The 13,949-nt window shown below is 42.8% G+C and overlaps 2 protein-coding genes across 2 annotated transcripts in view; one reads left to right on the top strand and one right to left on the bottom strand.

Moving 5' to 3' along the window:
• SYN2 (synapsin II) overlaps nucleotides 1-13,949 on the bottom strand; it is a 446,027-nt gene that overhangs the window by 127,029 nt on the left and 305,049 nt on the right. The gene's annotated exons all lie outside the window — the stretch shown is intronic.
• TIMP4 (TIMP metallopeptidase inhibitor 4) overlaps nucleotides 1-13,949 on the top strand; it is a 57,054-nt gene that overhangs the window by 19,945 nt on the left and 23,160 nt on the right. The gene's annotated exons all lie outside the window — the stretch shown is intronic.

A 13,949-nucleotide genomic window follows, 5' to 3' on the forward strand; every position in this document is an offset into this window, starting at 1 on the left:
CAATCACTTTGCAGGTGGACAAGCAGACAGGGAGAATGCATCACAGGCACAAGCAGGATGCTGGAATGAGACTAGCAGCTGTCGTGGAGTATACACGCTCCTTACACTATGTTTTCAAGTTTGTTACCATCACATCAATACTTACAGCCCTGAGGAAGGGGAGGCAATTCTCCAGGCACGTGTTGGCTTGGCCTGTTACCCATGAACTACTTTTAATAAGCTTCTCAAATATACCTTTGAGTGTGGCAAACGTTTGTATTGGGTGCAACTCTATACCCACTAAAGAGCCTTAACAGGGCCCGTCTACATTGCCCCTTCTTTGGATAGTATCCCCCCGAAAGGAAAACTGACTCCACAATACATCCACCAAGATCAAACCTTAGATCAGTCCAGCATTTTTCTGACAGAAACATATTAAACATAAATGTAACCCTTTAGAAAAAAATGTGCTAAGTTTTTCAAGGTCATATCGTAAGGGTCCAATCCTGCCGTGTCGTCTGATCTGTAATTACTCAAGACAATTGACACTCTTGCCTGCAGGGGGGCAAACTCTCAGCAATAAGCTTTTACACCTCCTATCCTGCCCCCCTGAAGACACTGTCAATACAATACTGTGTTTAGAAGCAAGAGTGGGTGGGATATGTTTCTGGCGATATCAGAATTCTGACAAGTATCTGTGAGGCTTAAAGAACTGAGGGTGCCTAGGTACCACAAATGTTGTGCTGCTTTTAATTAAGAATTGTACATTAAAGGTAAGTACTACTTCGGTGGCAGCCAAGGGGTAAAACAACCATTCACTGACTTTTCTACCTGTAGGTACTATGAAGTAATAATCTTTATTTAGAGTTTAGAACCACTTGTAGTACCCTCCTAGTTTGGCTGCTAGGTAAATTTAGTTTTTAGCTTCTTCTGTAATCAGGGCAGCAGAGATGGTTTGGTCTGGTCTGGTCGGGTCTGTTCAGGGTTTCACAGGCTGGGAGCTTGATTGCTTCCCCCTACCTCTAGAAGAAGCTTCTAGAGGTTAGAGGGGGAGAATTCAAATAACCAGCCTGAATAATGATCAGGGCCTAGCAAATCCCTGAGGAGGTATGCCTAGGTGGTGGCTGGGAAGCTGATAAATAGTCTGGAGCTCTAAAGAGATTGTCTTTCCTCAGCAGGGAAAGTTCCTTTCCTCAGGGGGGCTGTTGCCCTGAAACAGCCTATATACTGTGTTGCTGTTTTGTGAGGTCTTAGTGGTGCAGAGCTGGGACCTGGAAGTGATCTGGAACTGACTGAAGGACAAAGAAAGAACTGTCTCACTCACTGGGAAGTGTCCTTATGAAGCTGGAAGGTGTGCAGCTGTCCTGGTGACTTGTGATCACTGTACTGTGCATGCACTGGGTACCAACAGCTGTACAGTGGTGCAGGGTAACCAGATATCAAGGAGTATTGCCTTATGCTCCATGGATGTGAGGCCCAAGACTGTGGAACTGCACTCTTCCAATCAACATTGATTATTTTTAATCATCATGCTGCTAGCACTAGTAAATATATAAGTAAATATGATATACTTTCTTGTTTTAAACTTTTTTTTAACATTTCTTCAGTTACTTCTTGGTTTCTTGCCTAGGCAAATTACAGTATCTCACAAAAGTGAGTACACCCCTCACATTTTTGTAAATATTTTATTATATCTTTTCATGTGACAACACTGAAGAAATTACACTGTGCTACAATGTAAAGTAGTGAGTGTAGAGCTTGTATAACAGTGTAAATTTGCTGTCCCCTCAAAATAACTCAACACACAGCCATTATTGTTTAAACCGCTGGCAACAAAAGTGAGTACACCCCTAAGTGAAAATGTCCAAATTGGGCCCAATTAGCCATTTTTCCTCCCCGGTTTCATGAGACTCGTTAGTGTTACAAGGTCTCAGGTGTGAATGGGAAGCAGCTGTGTTCAATTCGCTGTTATCGCTCTCACTCTCTCATACTAGTTGCTAGAAGTTCAACATGGCACCTCATGGCAAAGAACTCTCTGAGGATCTGAAAAAGAATTGCTGCTCTACAAAAAGATGGCCTAGGCCAGTGATGGCGAACCTTGGCACCCCAGATGTTTTAGAACTACATATTCCATGATGCTCACCTACACTGCAGAGTGCATGAGCATCATGGGAAATGTACTTCCAAAACATCTGGGGTGCCAAGGTTCACCATCACTGGCCTAGGCTATAGGAAGATTGCCAAGACCCTGAAACTGATCTGCAGCACGATGGCCAAGACCATACAGTGGTTTAACAGGACAGGTCCCACTCAGAACAGGCCTCACCATGGTCAACCAAAGAAGTTGAATCCACGTGCTCAGCATTACATCCAGAGATTGCCTTTGGGAAATAGACGTATGAGTGCTGCCAGCATTGCTGCAGAGGTTGAAGGGGTGGGGGGTCAGCCTGTCAGTGCTCAGACCATAGGCCGCACACTGCATCAAATTGGTCTGCATGGCAGTCATCCCAGAAGGAAGCCTCTTCTAAAGATGATGCACAAGGAAGTTTGCTAAAGACAAGCAGACTAAGGACATGGATTACTGGAACCATGTCGTGTGGTCTGATGAGACCAAGATAAACTTATCTGGTTCAGATGGTGTCAAGCATGTGTGGCGGAAACCAGGTGAGGAGTACAAAGACAAGTGTGTCTTGCCTACAGTCAAGGATGGTGGTGGTAGTGTAATGTTCTGGGGCTGCAAGAGTGCTGCCAGCACTGGGGAGCTACAGTTCATTGAGGGAACCATGAATGCCAACATGTACTGTGACTTACTGAAGCAGAGCATGATCCCCTCCCTTCGGAGACTGGCTCACAGGGCAGTATTCCAACATGATAACAACCCCAAACACACCTCCAAAATGACCACTGCCTTGCTAAAGAAGCTGAGGGTAAAGGTGATGGACTGGCCAAGCATGTCTCCAGACCTAAACACTATTGAGCATCTGTGGGCATCCTCAAATGGAAGGTGGAGGAACGCATGGTCTCTAACATCCACCAGCTCTGCGATGTCCTCATGGAGGAGTGGAAGAGGACTCCAGTGGCAACTTGTGAAGTTCTGATGAACTCCATGCCCAAGAGGGTTAGGTCAGTGCTGGAAAATAATGGTGGCCACACAAAATAATGACACTTTGGGCCCAACTTTGCCAAACTTTCACTTAGGGGTGTACTCACTTTTGTTGCTAGTGGTTTAGACATTAATGGCTGTGTGTTGAGTTATTTTGAGGGGACAGCAAATTTACACTGTTATACAAGCTATACACTCACTACTTTACATTGTAGCAAAGTGTCATTTCTTCTGTGTTGTCACATGAAAAGATAGAATAAAATATTTACAAAAATGTGAGGGGTGTACTCATTTTTTTGAGATACTATATGTCATACATCCCAGGAGACTTCATGAGGGGAGGAGAGGAGGAGAGATTTTCTAAGCTAAGCACACTCTCCTGCATGCATGCATGAGCTAAGGGCACATGGATTCCATAAAGTAAATTCTACATAAATCATTGGCCCTTACTCAAGATGGTCATGGCCAGAAATGCTAGGGGGGTGTTTTTCATAGTGATTAACAAAATAAAGCAGAGAGACATGAATGGATGGGGGAGTTTGCTTTGAATAATAAAAATGAATTAGTGTTTTTGGTTTGTGGTGCTCAGATGCAGTGAAGATCCGCTTTAAGGAGAAGATTGTCCTCTTACAACCACTTGCTAACAGTTTTTGGAGCATCCCATGCCCTCAATCCCTCCCCGTTTTATCAGCAATAAATTACAAAAAGACAACTCATAGACTGTTTATTGGATCCAGGTTGTTGCTTAGGTGGATGGTGGTCTCTGTACTGTTTGGGGGAGAACCAGCTAAAATCAGCAGCCCATGAGGGGGTAGCCCTACACAAGGGCCAGGACAAGGGGTGGGCAAGAGGGGTGGCTGCCCTGGGCACTGTGGTATCATGTGAAGTGGGGAGGGCACCACAAGGAGATTGGGGGGAGGGGATTTGTGTTCAGAAGGGGGAACCTTGGGGTCGAAGGTGAGCTAGGAGTGGTGATTTGGGCGGTTTGTGTTGGGGGGTTGGAGAACAGGATTTGTGCTAAGAGGGGGGATTTGGGGGGTTTGTGTTATAAAGGGGTATAGGTGGATGGGATGTGCTAGGATGGGGGATTGTGGGAGGGGACTTTGTGCTGGAAGGAGGGGGGGCGGCGTGCAGATTAGTGCTTGTTTTTTTGGGGAGAGAGGGGGAGGGGATTTTTGCTGACACATAATGCTCATACATCTTGGGGGGGGGGTGCAATTTGGCATGTTCGCCCTGGGCTCTAGATGACCTTGTCCCGGCATTGCCCTACACTACTAAGTCCAGCTGATAATTTCTAAGTTATTTATGTACATGGACTAGAAAAAGTATTGACAGGAGGCTGCAGCATTATGCAGTACTAACTTATATGAAATATGGCAAAATGTAAACATTTTAGAACAAAACTAAAAGGCTGGTTTCTCTTTTAATATGCATAAGTCCTTGGAACAAATTTATATTATGAGAAATTCCAATCACCTCTTAATACCTCACAGGTGAACAGACACAACTCTTGGCAATAAACATGGAAAAATAGCTTACTGTTCAGCATTCTTAAAGCGTTAGAATGCCGACACATATATTTACGTCACGCTTGATTGTGTTGATAGCTGTGGGGGCATATGTATGAAATCAGTGTGCTGTGTGCAATAATAAAGTTCTTTTTTTCTGAAGCTTAAAGAAAACATGTAGCAAGAGAATAATGTGATCTAGGAAGACATTATTTAAATATGAACCCATATAAACCCCAGGCAAATACAGTATCTCACAATAGTGAGTACACCCCTCACATTTTTGTATATTTTTTACTAAATCTTTTCATGTGACAACACTGAAGAAATGACACTTTGCTACAATGTAAAGTAGTGAGTGTACAGCTTGTATAACAGTGTAAATTTTCTGTCCCCTCAAAATAACTCAACACACAGCCATTCATTTCTAAACCGCTGGCAACAAAAGTGAGTACACCCCTAAGTGAAAATTTCCAAATTGGGCCCAATTAGCCATTTTCCCTCCCCGGTGTCATGTGACTCGTTAGTGTTACAAGGTCTCAGGTGTGAATGTGGAGCAGGTGTGTTAAATTTGGTGTTATCGCTCTCACTCTCTCATACTGGTCACTGGAAGTTCAACATGGCACCTCATGGCAAAGAATTTTCTAAGGATCAGAAAAAAAGAATTGTTGCTCTACATAAAGATGGCCTAGGCTTTAAGAAGATTGCCAAGACCCTGAAACTGAGCTGCAGCACGGTGGCCAAGACCATACATCGGTTTAGCAGGACAGGTTCCACTCAGAACAGGCCTCGCCATGGTCGACCAAAGAAGTTGAGTGCACATGATCAGCGTCATATTCAGAGGTTGTCTTTGGGAAATAGACGTATGAGTGCTGCCAACTTAGCTGCAGGGGTGGGGGGTCAGCCTTTCAGTGCTCAGACCATACGCCACACACTGCATCAAATTGGTCTGTGTGGCTGTTGTCCCAGAAGGAAGTCTCTTCTAAAGATGATGCACAAGAAAGCCCGCAAACAGTTTGCTGAACACAAGCAGACTAAGGACATGGATTACTGGAGTCACGTCCTGTGGTCTGATGAGACCAAGATAAACTTATTTGCTTCAGATGGTGTCAAGCGTGTTTGGCAGCAATAAGGTGAGGACTACAAAGACAAGTGTGTGTTGCCTACAGTCAAGCATGGTGGTGGGAGTGTCATGGTCTGGGATTGCATGAGTGCTGCCAGCACTGGGGAGCTACAGTTCATTGAGGGAACCATGAATGCCAACATGTACTGTGACATACTGAAGCAGAGCATGATCCCCTCCCTTCTGAGACTGAGCTGCAGGGCAGTATTCCAACATGATAACGACCCCAAACACACCTCAAAGACGACCACTGCCTTGCTAAAGAAGCTGAGGGTAAAGGTGATGGACTGGCCAAGCATGTCTCCAGGCCTAAACCCTATTAAGCATCTGTGGGGCATCCTCAAATGGAAGGTGGAGGAGCGCAAGGTCTCTAACATCCACCAGCTCCGTGATGTCGTTTATGGAGGAGTGGAAGAGGACTCCAGTGGCAACCTGTGAAGCTAAAAATAATGGTGGCCACACAAAATATTGACACTTTGGGCCCAATTTGGACATTTTCACTTATGGGTGTACTCACTTTTGTTGCCAGCGGTTTAGACATTATTATCTGTGTGTTGAGTTATTTTGAGGGGGGCAGCAAATTTACACTGTTATACAAGCTGTACACTCACTACTTTACATTGTAGCAAAGTGTCATTTCTTCAGTGTTGTCACATGAAAAAATATAATAAAATATTTACAAAAATGTGAGGGGGTGTACTCACTTTTGTGAGATACTGTATAAAAGACAAACATTAGTGTAGCTCTTTACTCATTAAAGCAGAATTATAGTCAATAAAGAAAAAAGGAAAAAATTAATAGCCCAAGAAACCTTATCTATTTTTTTTTTTGCAATACTCATATTCTGTTAGGAGCTATCCCCAGCAGTACTTCTGTTTCACACCTCAGTATTGCAGGTTGAATGACAATCCACTTTCTCTGAGCCCAGGACATCATGGGCCCTCCACCAGGGAGTGACTGAACAGTAAGGCTAGGTTCACACATGTCCGGCTCCGGTTTGCAGTCCGAAGCGGTTTTTTTCACTGGTTCAGGTGCAAATCAAGTGTGAATTTTTACTTAAACTCGCACCTAAACCAGACTCAAAATCACACAGGACCCAAAAACAGACTGCGGCCTTCCCGGATAAGTGTGCACTGGCTCCATTGAAATCCGGTCCAGTTCACATATTATGTCAACGCTTCCGATTAGTATATATGTGAACCAAGCCTAAAGCAGTAACAGCACATTATTGAGCTAATTTCTCTGCCCCTCTGCTCTCTTCTCCTATCAGCATGCTCCTTGTCAGTACATGAATTTATTGGCTTCTTGTGCTGCTTCCTCTTCTCCCACTCTGAGTTCTGGTGTGCAGCGACCGCAAAAGACTCATATTAGGTCGCATTCAGGTATTCACACTTCTTGCATTAAAAAATACATTTCAGTTATTTTATATTTGTGTCTTTTATATATAGAATTCGGTGTCTGCTGTGCTAAATAACACTAAAACTAAAGAAGTACTAACAGGACAAGCAGCCAGCACAATATTGGCGAACAACAATAAAACAATATATATAAAATAGGTGCAGCGCTAAGAAATGTCCATAGATCGTTTTTGATCATCAATAGAAAAAGTTAGTACTAAGGTCCATAGGGCACAGCAAAAAATCGTATGGGAGAAAATCACCACCACCGGCACCCAGACACACTGCCTCTTACCCTCCTCTTTGGACCCTTATTACAGGAGTCAAATAAGCATTGTGTGGAAGAGGGAAACCTCAAACTGCCATAGACCACCAAACACCAGCAAATATAGCAGACTGGAGCAGGATATATAATACTCCCCACAATCGGTCCCCATTCTCATGACGTTGAATCCATGTATATGAATTGGCCCATGAAATAGAAGTAAATGTGCCCCGTAGTGTAGTAAGTTTTATAAAACTGCTTTTATTAATAAAAAACGCTATATTGCAGTCACATGTTCAAGGTGAAAAACAGGCACGGTATAGTAGCCTAAAACCACCAGCAAAATGGCCGCCGCGTCCCGGCATACACTCCTGTCACCTCCCTTCACAAGCTCCTCCCTATGCATTTTGTCATACACTTGACATCATCAGGGACCTGGCTTGGCGTTCATAGGGGTTCTAATGGGGTTCAATCACTAAGGGTGGCACTGCAAAAAATATTTTGTCACTGTGGCCTAATATGACAAGAAAAGAACAGTTTTACAAGATACTATTGGTTGGCCCACAGTGAACACGGCGGGACGGTGCAGCTGTTGTTCTGGGCCGCATCGCGCACGCCCGCCGCATCGCTCGGGTCCCGGTGCACGTGCCCGGCGGCCGCGATGGCCGCCGGGCACCCGCGATTGCCCGGTAACCGAGCAGGACCATGGATCTGTGTGTGTAAACACACAGATCCACATCCTGTCAGATGGGAGGAGACCTATGGTGTGTTCCTTGTACAGAGGAACACCCTTCGGTCTCCTCCCCTTGTGAATCCCCTCCCCCCACAGTTAGAATCACTCCCTAGCAACACATTAACCCCTACAGCGCCCCCTCCTGGTTAACTCCTTCATTGCCAGTCACATTTATACAGTAATCAATGCATTTTTATAGCACGGATCGCTGTATAAATGTGAATGGTCCCAAAAATGTGTCAAAATTGTCCGATGTGTCCGCCGCAATATCGCAGTCACGATAAAAATCGCAGATCGCCGCCATTACTAGTAAAAAGAAAAAAATAATAATAAAAATGCTATAAATCTATCCCCTTATTTTGTAGACACTATAAATTTTGCGCAAACCAATAAATATACGCTTATTGCGATATTTTTTACCAAAAATATGTAGAATACGTATCGGCTTAAAATGAGGAAAAAATTTGTTTAAAAAAAAAAAAAATTTGGATACTTATTATAGCAAAAAGTAAAAAATATTGTGTTTTTTTAAAGTTGTCACTCTTGTTTTGTTTATAGCAAAAGAAATAAAAAACACAGGGGTGATCAAATACCACCAAAAGAAAGCTCTATTAGTGGGGAATAAATGATAAAAATTTCATTTGGGTACAATGTAGTATGACCGCGCAATTGTTATTCAAAATGCGACAGTGCTGAAAGCTGAAAATTGGCTTGGGCAGGAAGGGGGTGAAAATGCCCTGTATGGAAGTAGTTAAACAATCTGTACTGAACTCTGTGCTGGAAAATCAATTATCCCCTCTTTGATATTTTGTACATATATCTCCACTCATAAAATGAAGCAATCTCATCTGGCTTGTTTTCTAATTGCCTGCAGAATTAATTATAAAGAACATGGCAAAAAAAAGGCCATCACATTTACTGCCCATTAGGAAATGAGTCTAACTTGATCAATGTTAACAGAGTTTATGAAGTAAGACAAGCTTGTTAAATGAACAAATCTTCGACATGAATATGAATATTTTGCATTAACACCATCAAATCCTGAAATAAAGTAAAGACTGAAAGAAAGTCTACAGAACCTTATGGCTCAGCTAGAGTTGCAATGTTTGGAAGTGTTTATACAGGCAATTCAACATAACAGGAGCACTAAGTCAAGAAAAATCATTCTATAATGAGCTGCAATCATTCTAGGGCTATTGTAACCTAAATACAAAGATACCAGAGTAAATAAATTGTGTAATTCGTAATTTATGGAAAATCCAGCTAAATCACTTTTCCCCAGTTTTAAATCCATGGCATCCAGTAGCGGCTGGCTTCAGGTCACAGGCACCCGTCCCCCTGGCCAGTCACGAGCCCTGCACTTACCCCATCTGGGTCACAAGCAGCGCTTCCTCCGGGTGGCGACTTCACCCTGCGTCTCCTCCTCCTTGGTTTCGGCAGGTTCCCCTGTGTCTCCTTCCTCCTGGGCGGCCAAAAGGATTGCTTCACCTCCCGGCCAATCAGGTGATGGGTCTCAGGACCCGCTTCCTGATTGGCCGGGAGGTGAATTAGGAAGACAATAGCGAATAATAATTCGCTATTGTCACACAACTGGGTGGGCTCAGGGCTCAAGTTTTGGATTAAAACTCTTGCTGAGTTTATAGCAGTATTAAGGGCCTAGACGTACTTCCTATCCTGCTGACATTTGTTCCACCAGACAGAAGTGAAGGATAATCTGCAACAGGGACAGTAAAAAATAAAAATTTGGCAGAGGTTCCAGCCTTTCCTGACTATTAATCAAAAGCATATTTTGTCTTTGTTGTTGGATAGTTTCCCTACTTCCTGTTTGGTAAAATGTTATTATCAAGACAGTAAAGCTGGACATACTTGGATTGAAATTGACTGCTTCAGCAAGAACCAGACACATTTCATTCCATGTATGGCTGTTCCCCTTCGAGAGGAGTTGATCTAGTGATCAACTCCTCCCGAATGGGACTGACGTTATATTTTTGCTTGATCGGTGCTTGCAGCCAATGGGGATTGGTTCGGTTTTTTTTTGATCAGCCGGCTGGCTGAGGCCTACTTTCACCAAATACCTCACTAAGTAGTTTGATTGTTTTTGATTTCTTGCCCTAAAAATTCTTGAAAGAGAAGAAGAGGCCAGCATGATATTTCACTTGTAAGACATCACCCATTGCGAGCATTGACATAGAAAAGCACTCATGAAAAAAAAAAATATATATTGACAGCAATCAGATGTAGGTGATTTACCGCATGACAGAAAGTCATAAATATATTTTAGGTCTTCTTCTGACATACCCATTAGTACTACTAATTTACCGTCTTAAAGTGATATTAAAGCTTTGATTTTTTTTAAATTAAAATAATAAAATATTATACTTACCTGTTTTGTCCAATGGTATTGCACAGAGCAGCCCTGATCCTCTTCTTCTGGGGTTCCCCATCGACGCTCCTGACTCTTCCTCTTCAGTGAGTGCCCCCATAAAAAAAGTCGCTTTTTATAGGGGCATTCATGCAGGCTCGCGCACAAGCTGACCTTTCCACCTCTATAGACACAGACATGGTGGCTCGGCCCCTCCCCCACTTTCTCCTCACATGATTTGATTGACATCATGGCTTCCGCTGCTATCAATCTGCCCAATGAGGAGGGAGAGAGTCGATGCATATGCATATCGCTTGATCGAGATCACACTGCAATTACCCATTTAGTAAACTTCTGGGTAATTTTTCTCAATAAATACACTATATCACCAAAAGTATTGAGACACCTGCCTTTACACGCACATGAACTTTAATGGCATTCCAGTCTGAGTCCTTAGGGTTCAATATTGAGTTGGCCCACCTATTGCAGCTATAACAGCTTCAACTCTTCTGGGAAGGCTGTCCACAAGGTTTAGGAGTGTGTCTATGGAAATATTTGACCATTCTTCCAGAAACGCATTTGTGAGGTCAGACACTGATGTGGAAGGAGAAGGCTTGGCTTGCAGTCTCTGCTCTAATTCATCCTCAAGGTATTCTATCGGGTTAATGTCAGGACTCTGTGCTGGCCAGTCAAGTTCCTCCACCCCAAACTTGCTCATCCATGTCTTTATGGACCTTGCTTTGTGCACTGGTGCGCAGTCATGTTGGAACAGGAAGGGGCCATCCCCAAACTGTTCCCACAAAGTTGGGAGCATAAAATTGTCCAAAATGTCTTGGTATGCTGACGCTTTAAAAGTTCCCTTCACTAGAACTAAGGGGCCAAGCCCAACCCCTGAAAAACAACCCCACACCATAAACCCCCCTCCACCAAATGATTTGGACCAGTGCACAAAGCAAGGGAAGTATTGAGTATGCCCTTATGCACCATGGTCAACCACTTTATCCACATGTCTTCAATTGTTTTGCCCTGGTCTGATTCCCATGCTGTTTGGTAGGAAGGCTTATTACCTTGGCTATTGAACAAGGTGTATAACTCTGTAATCCCTCCCCTTGAATCAGTGCCAAGTATACACCTATGCTCCAATAGGGTCCTAGTGGCTATGTTAACCTGATCCTTGTTTAGGGACTGCAGGAAATGTGTTATTTGGCACAGATGGTAAGTCTTTGATGGGGGCATCTTTAGTGTTTCCTTAAAATAGGAGGATCAGTCTATAATTTTAATGGTAGGTTTATTTTAACAGTAAGAGACAGAATAACAAAATATCGAGAAAATGCATTTCAAAAAAGTTATAAATTGATTTGCATTTTAATGAGTGAAATAAGCATTTGATCCGCTATCAATCAGCAAGATTTCTGGCTTTCGGGTGTCTTCTATACAGGTAACAAGCTGAGATTAGGAGCACTCTCTTAAAGGGAGTGTTCCTAATCTTAGCCTGTTACCTGTATAAAAGACACCTGTCCACAGAAGCAATCAATCAATCAATCAGATTCGGCCAAGAACAGAGCTGTTCAAGGATGTCAGGGATAAGATTGTAGACCTACACAAGGCTGGAATGGGCTACAAGACCATCGTCAAGCAGCTTCCTGAGAGGTAGACATGTGTGGTTCGTTTTGTTCTGAATATTCGGACAAATTTTTCGTTATTCTGAGATCTGGATATATCCAAATACCCGAATTACAATGTAAACAAAGTTTCTCGAATGCTCCGAATAATGAAACAAAATTTGTCTGACTTTATGAAATTCGAGATTAAATTTGAATCGAATTTTATATCGAATTCCAGTCGAATTCGAACTGTAAACATATTTCTGATATCAAAGACTGTGTGTGTTATTAGAATACCATTTCGAAATAATGCTGTTTTTGTTAAGCCAAAGGTGATTTAAAGAGTCATTGTAATCATTTGATGAAGATTTTTCTTTTGTTTGTTCACTTTGCCACATTCAAAACTGTGCTGAATCCTCCACCATCCAGATTTCTCACTCACCAAATTGACATATATTATGAGCGTAATCATCCAATCCACCAGGGATCCTGTATTCGGATATGGATCGCTGGATAGACTCTGTGCCGATCGGAGGCACTTTTAAATGTCAGTTGGCAATTGATAATTGGGTGTTTTTATGCATTAAAGAACAAACATGTTATGCAATGATAGCATTTCTTTTATTTTCCAATACACCCCATATAAGTGAATACAGGATCCCTGGTGGATTGGATGATTACGCTCATAATATATGTCAATTTGGTGAGTGAGAAATTTGGATGGTAGAGGATTCAGCACAGGGTGAGTGGTAAATAGCGTGCACAATAAGAAATTTGATGTATGCATTTTGAGGAGAGTGCAATAGCATTGAAATTCACATTTTGATGGACTTTTTTGAAAAAATTGGATACACATTTTTTGATGGACATTTGTTTGCTAAAGTGATTATAAAGATTCTTTTTTTTTTTTTTGTAAAATAACAAACATGTTATACTTACCTGCTCTGTGCAAGGGTTTTGCACAGAGCGGCCTGATCCTCCTTTTCTGGTGTGTCCCGGCGGTGCTCCTGGCTCCTCCCCATCATCAGGTAGCATCACGGAGAGACGCTTTCCCTGGGGGCACCCGTGCAGGCCCGCTCCCGAGTCCTGATGCTGCGTCCATTGACTAAGACAGCAGGACTCTGCCCCAAACCCTGGCTTCCGTGTCACTGGATTTGAATGACAGCAGCGGGAGTTCCTGCTTCTATCAATCTATCCAATTAAGGCCCGATACAGCGGCTGGAGTTGCTGAGCTCGTGCCTGGAACAATCGGGTTCAGGTAAGAAAAAGGGGGGCTCTGGGGGGCAGCTACAGCGCAGAAGGTTTTTCACCTTAATTGCATATGCATTAAGGTGAAAAGCCTTGAGGGTTTCAACTCCTTAAATTTGAATGGTTTAAGTATCTGGACACTGGCACTTAGTGGTGTTTTGTACATATATGAGATTTATATGTTTGACTTGTATATCATTTTTTACAAATAACCATTTTAACAAGATTTGATTTACAGTTGAATGGCTATCCATAAAACTAATTGTATAGGCATTTATTACCTCTCAGGAAGATCACAGATCACTCCTCCCAATAATGGACCCATCTCTGTTTAGGCTTCCACCAGGATCTACTTCTTAGACTAAAATACTGGCACAAAAATGGCAATCATGTAAATCCTGGTATGGGTGCTACTTTGGTGTTAAAATATGTCTGACATACATCAGCCCCCTGCTGTAGACTCACCTTGTGACTTACTGAAAAGTTAAAATATTGCAATCCTATCCTTGGAGGTGAAAGGAGAATGAGGAAATGCCTCCTCCAGCCTGCAGCAGACTAATAACATCATCTAAGACTAGGCAAAGTGACAGGACAGGAGCTTGAAGACTAAGTATTGTTATTATAGTA

The sequence above is a fragment of the Aquarana catesbeiana genome, linkage group LG07 (assembly GCF_042186555.1).
Source record: "Aquarana catesbeiana isolate 2022-GZ linkage group LG07, ASM4218655v1, whole genome shotgun sequence".
In the NCBI taxonomy this organism is placed as follows: Eukaryota; Metazoa; Chordata; class Amphibia; order Anura; family Ranidae; genus Aquarana; species Aquarana catesbeiana.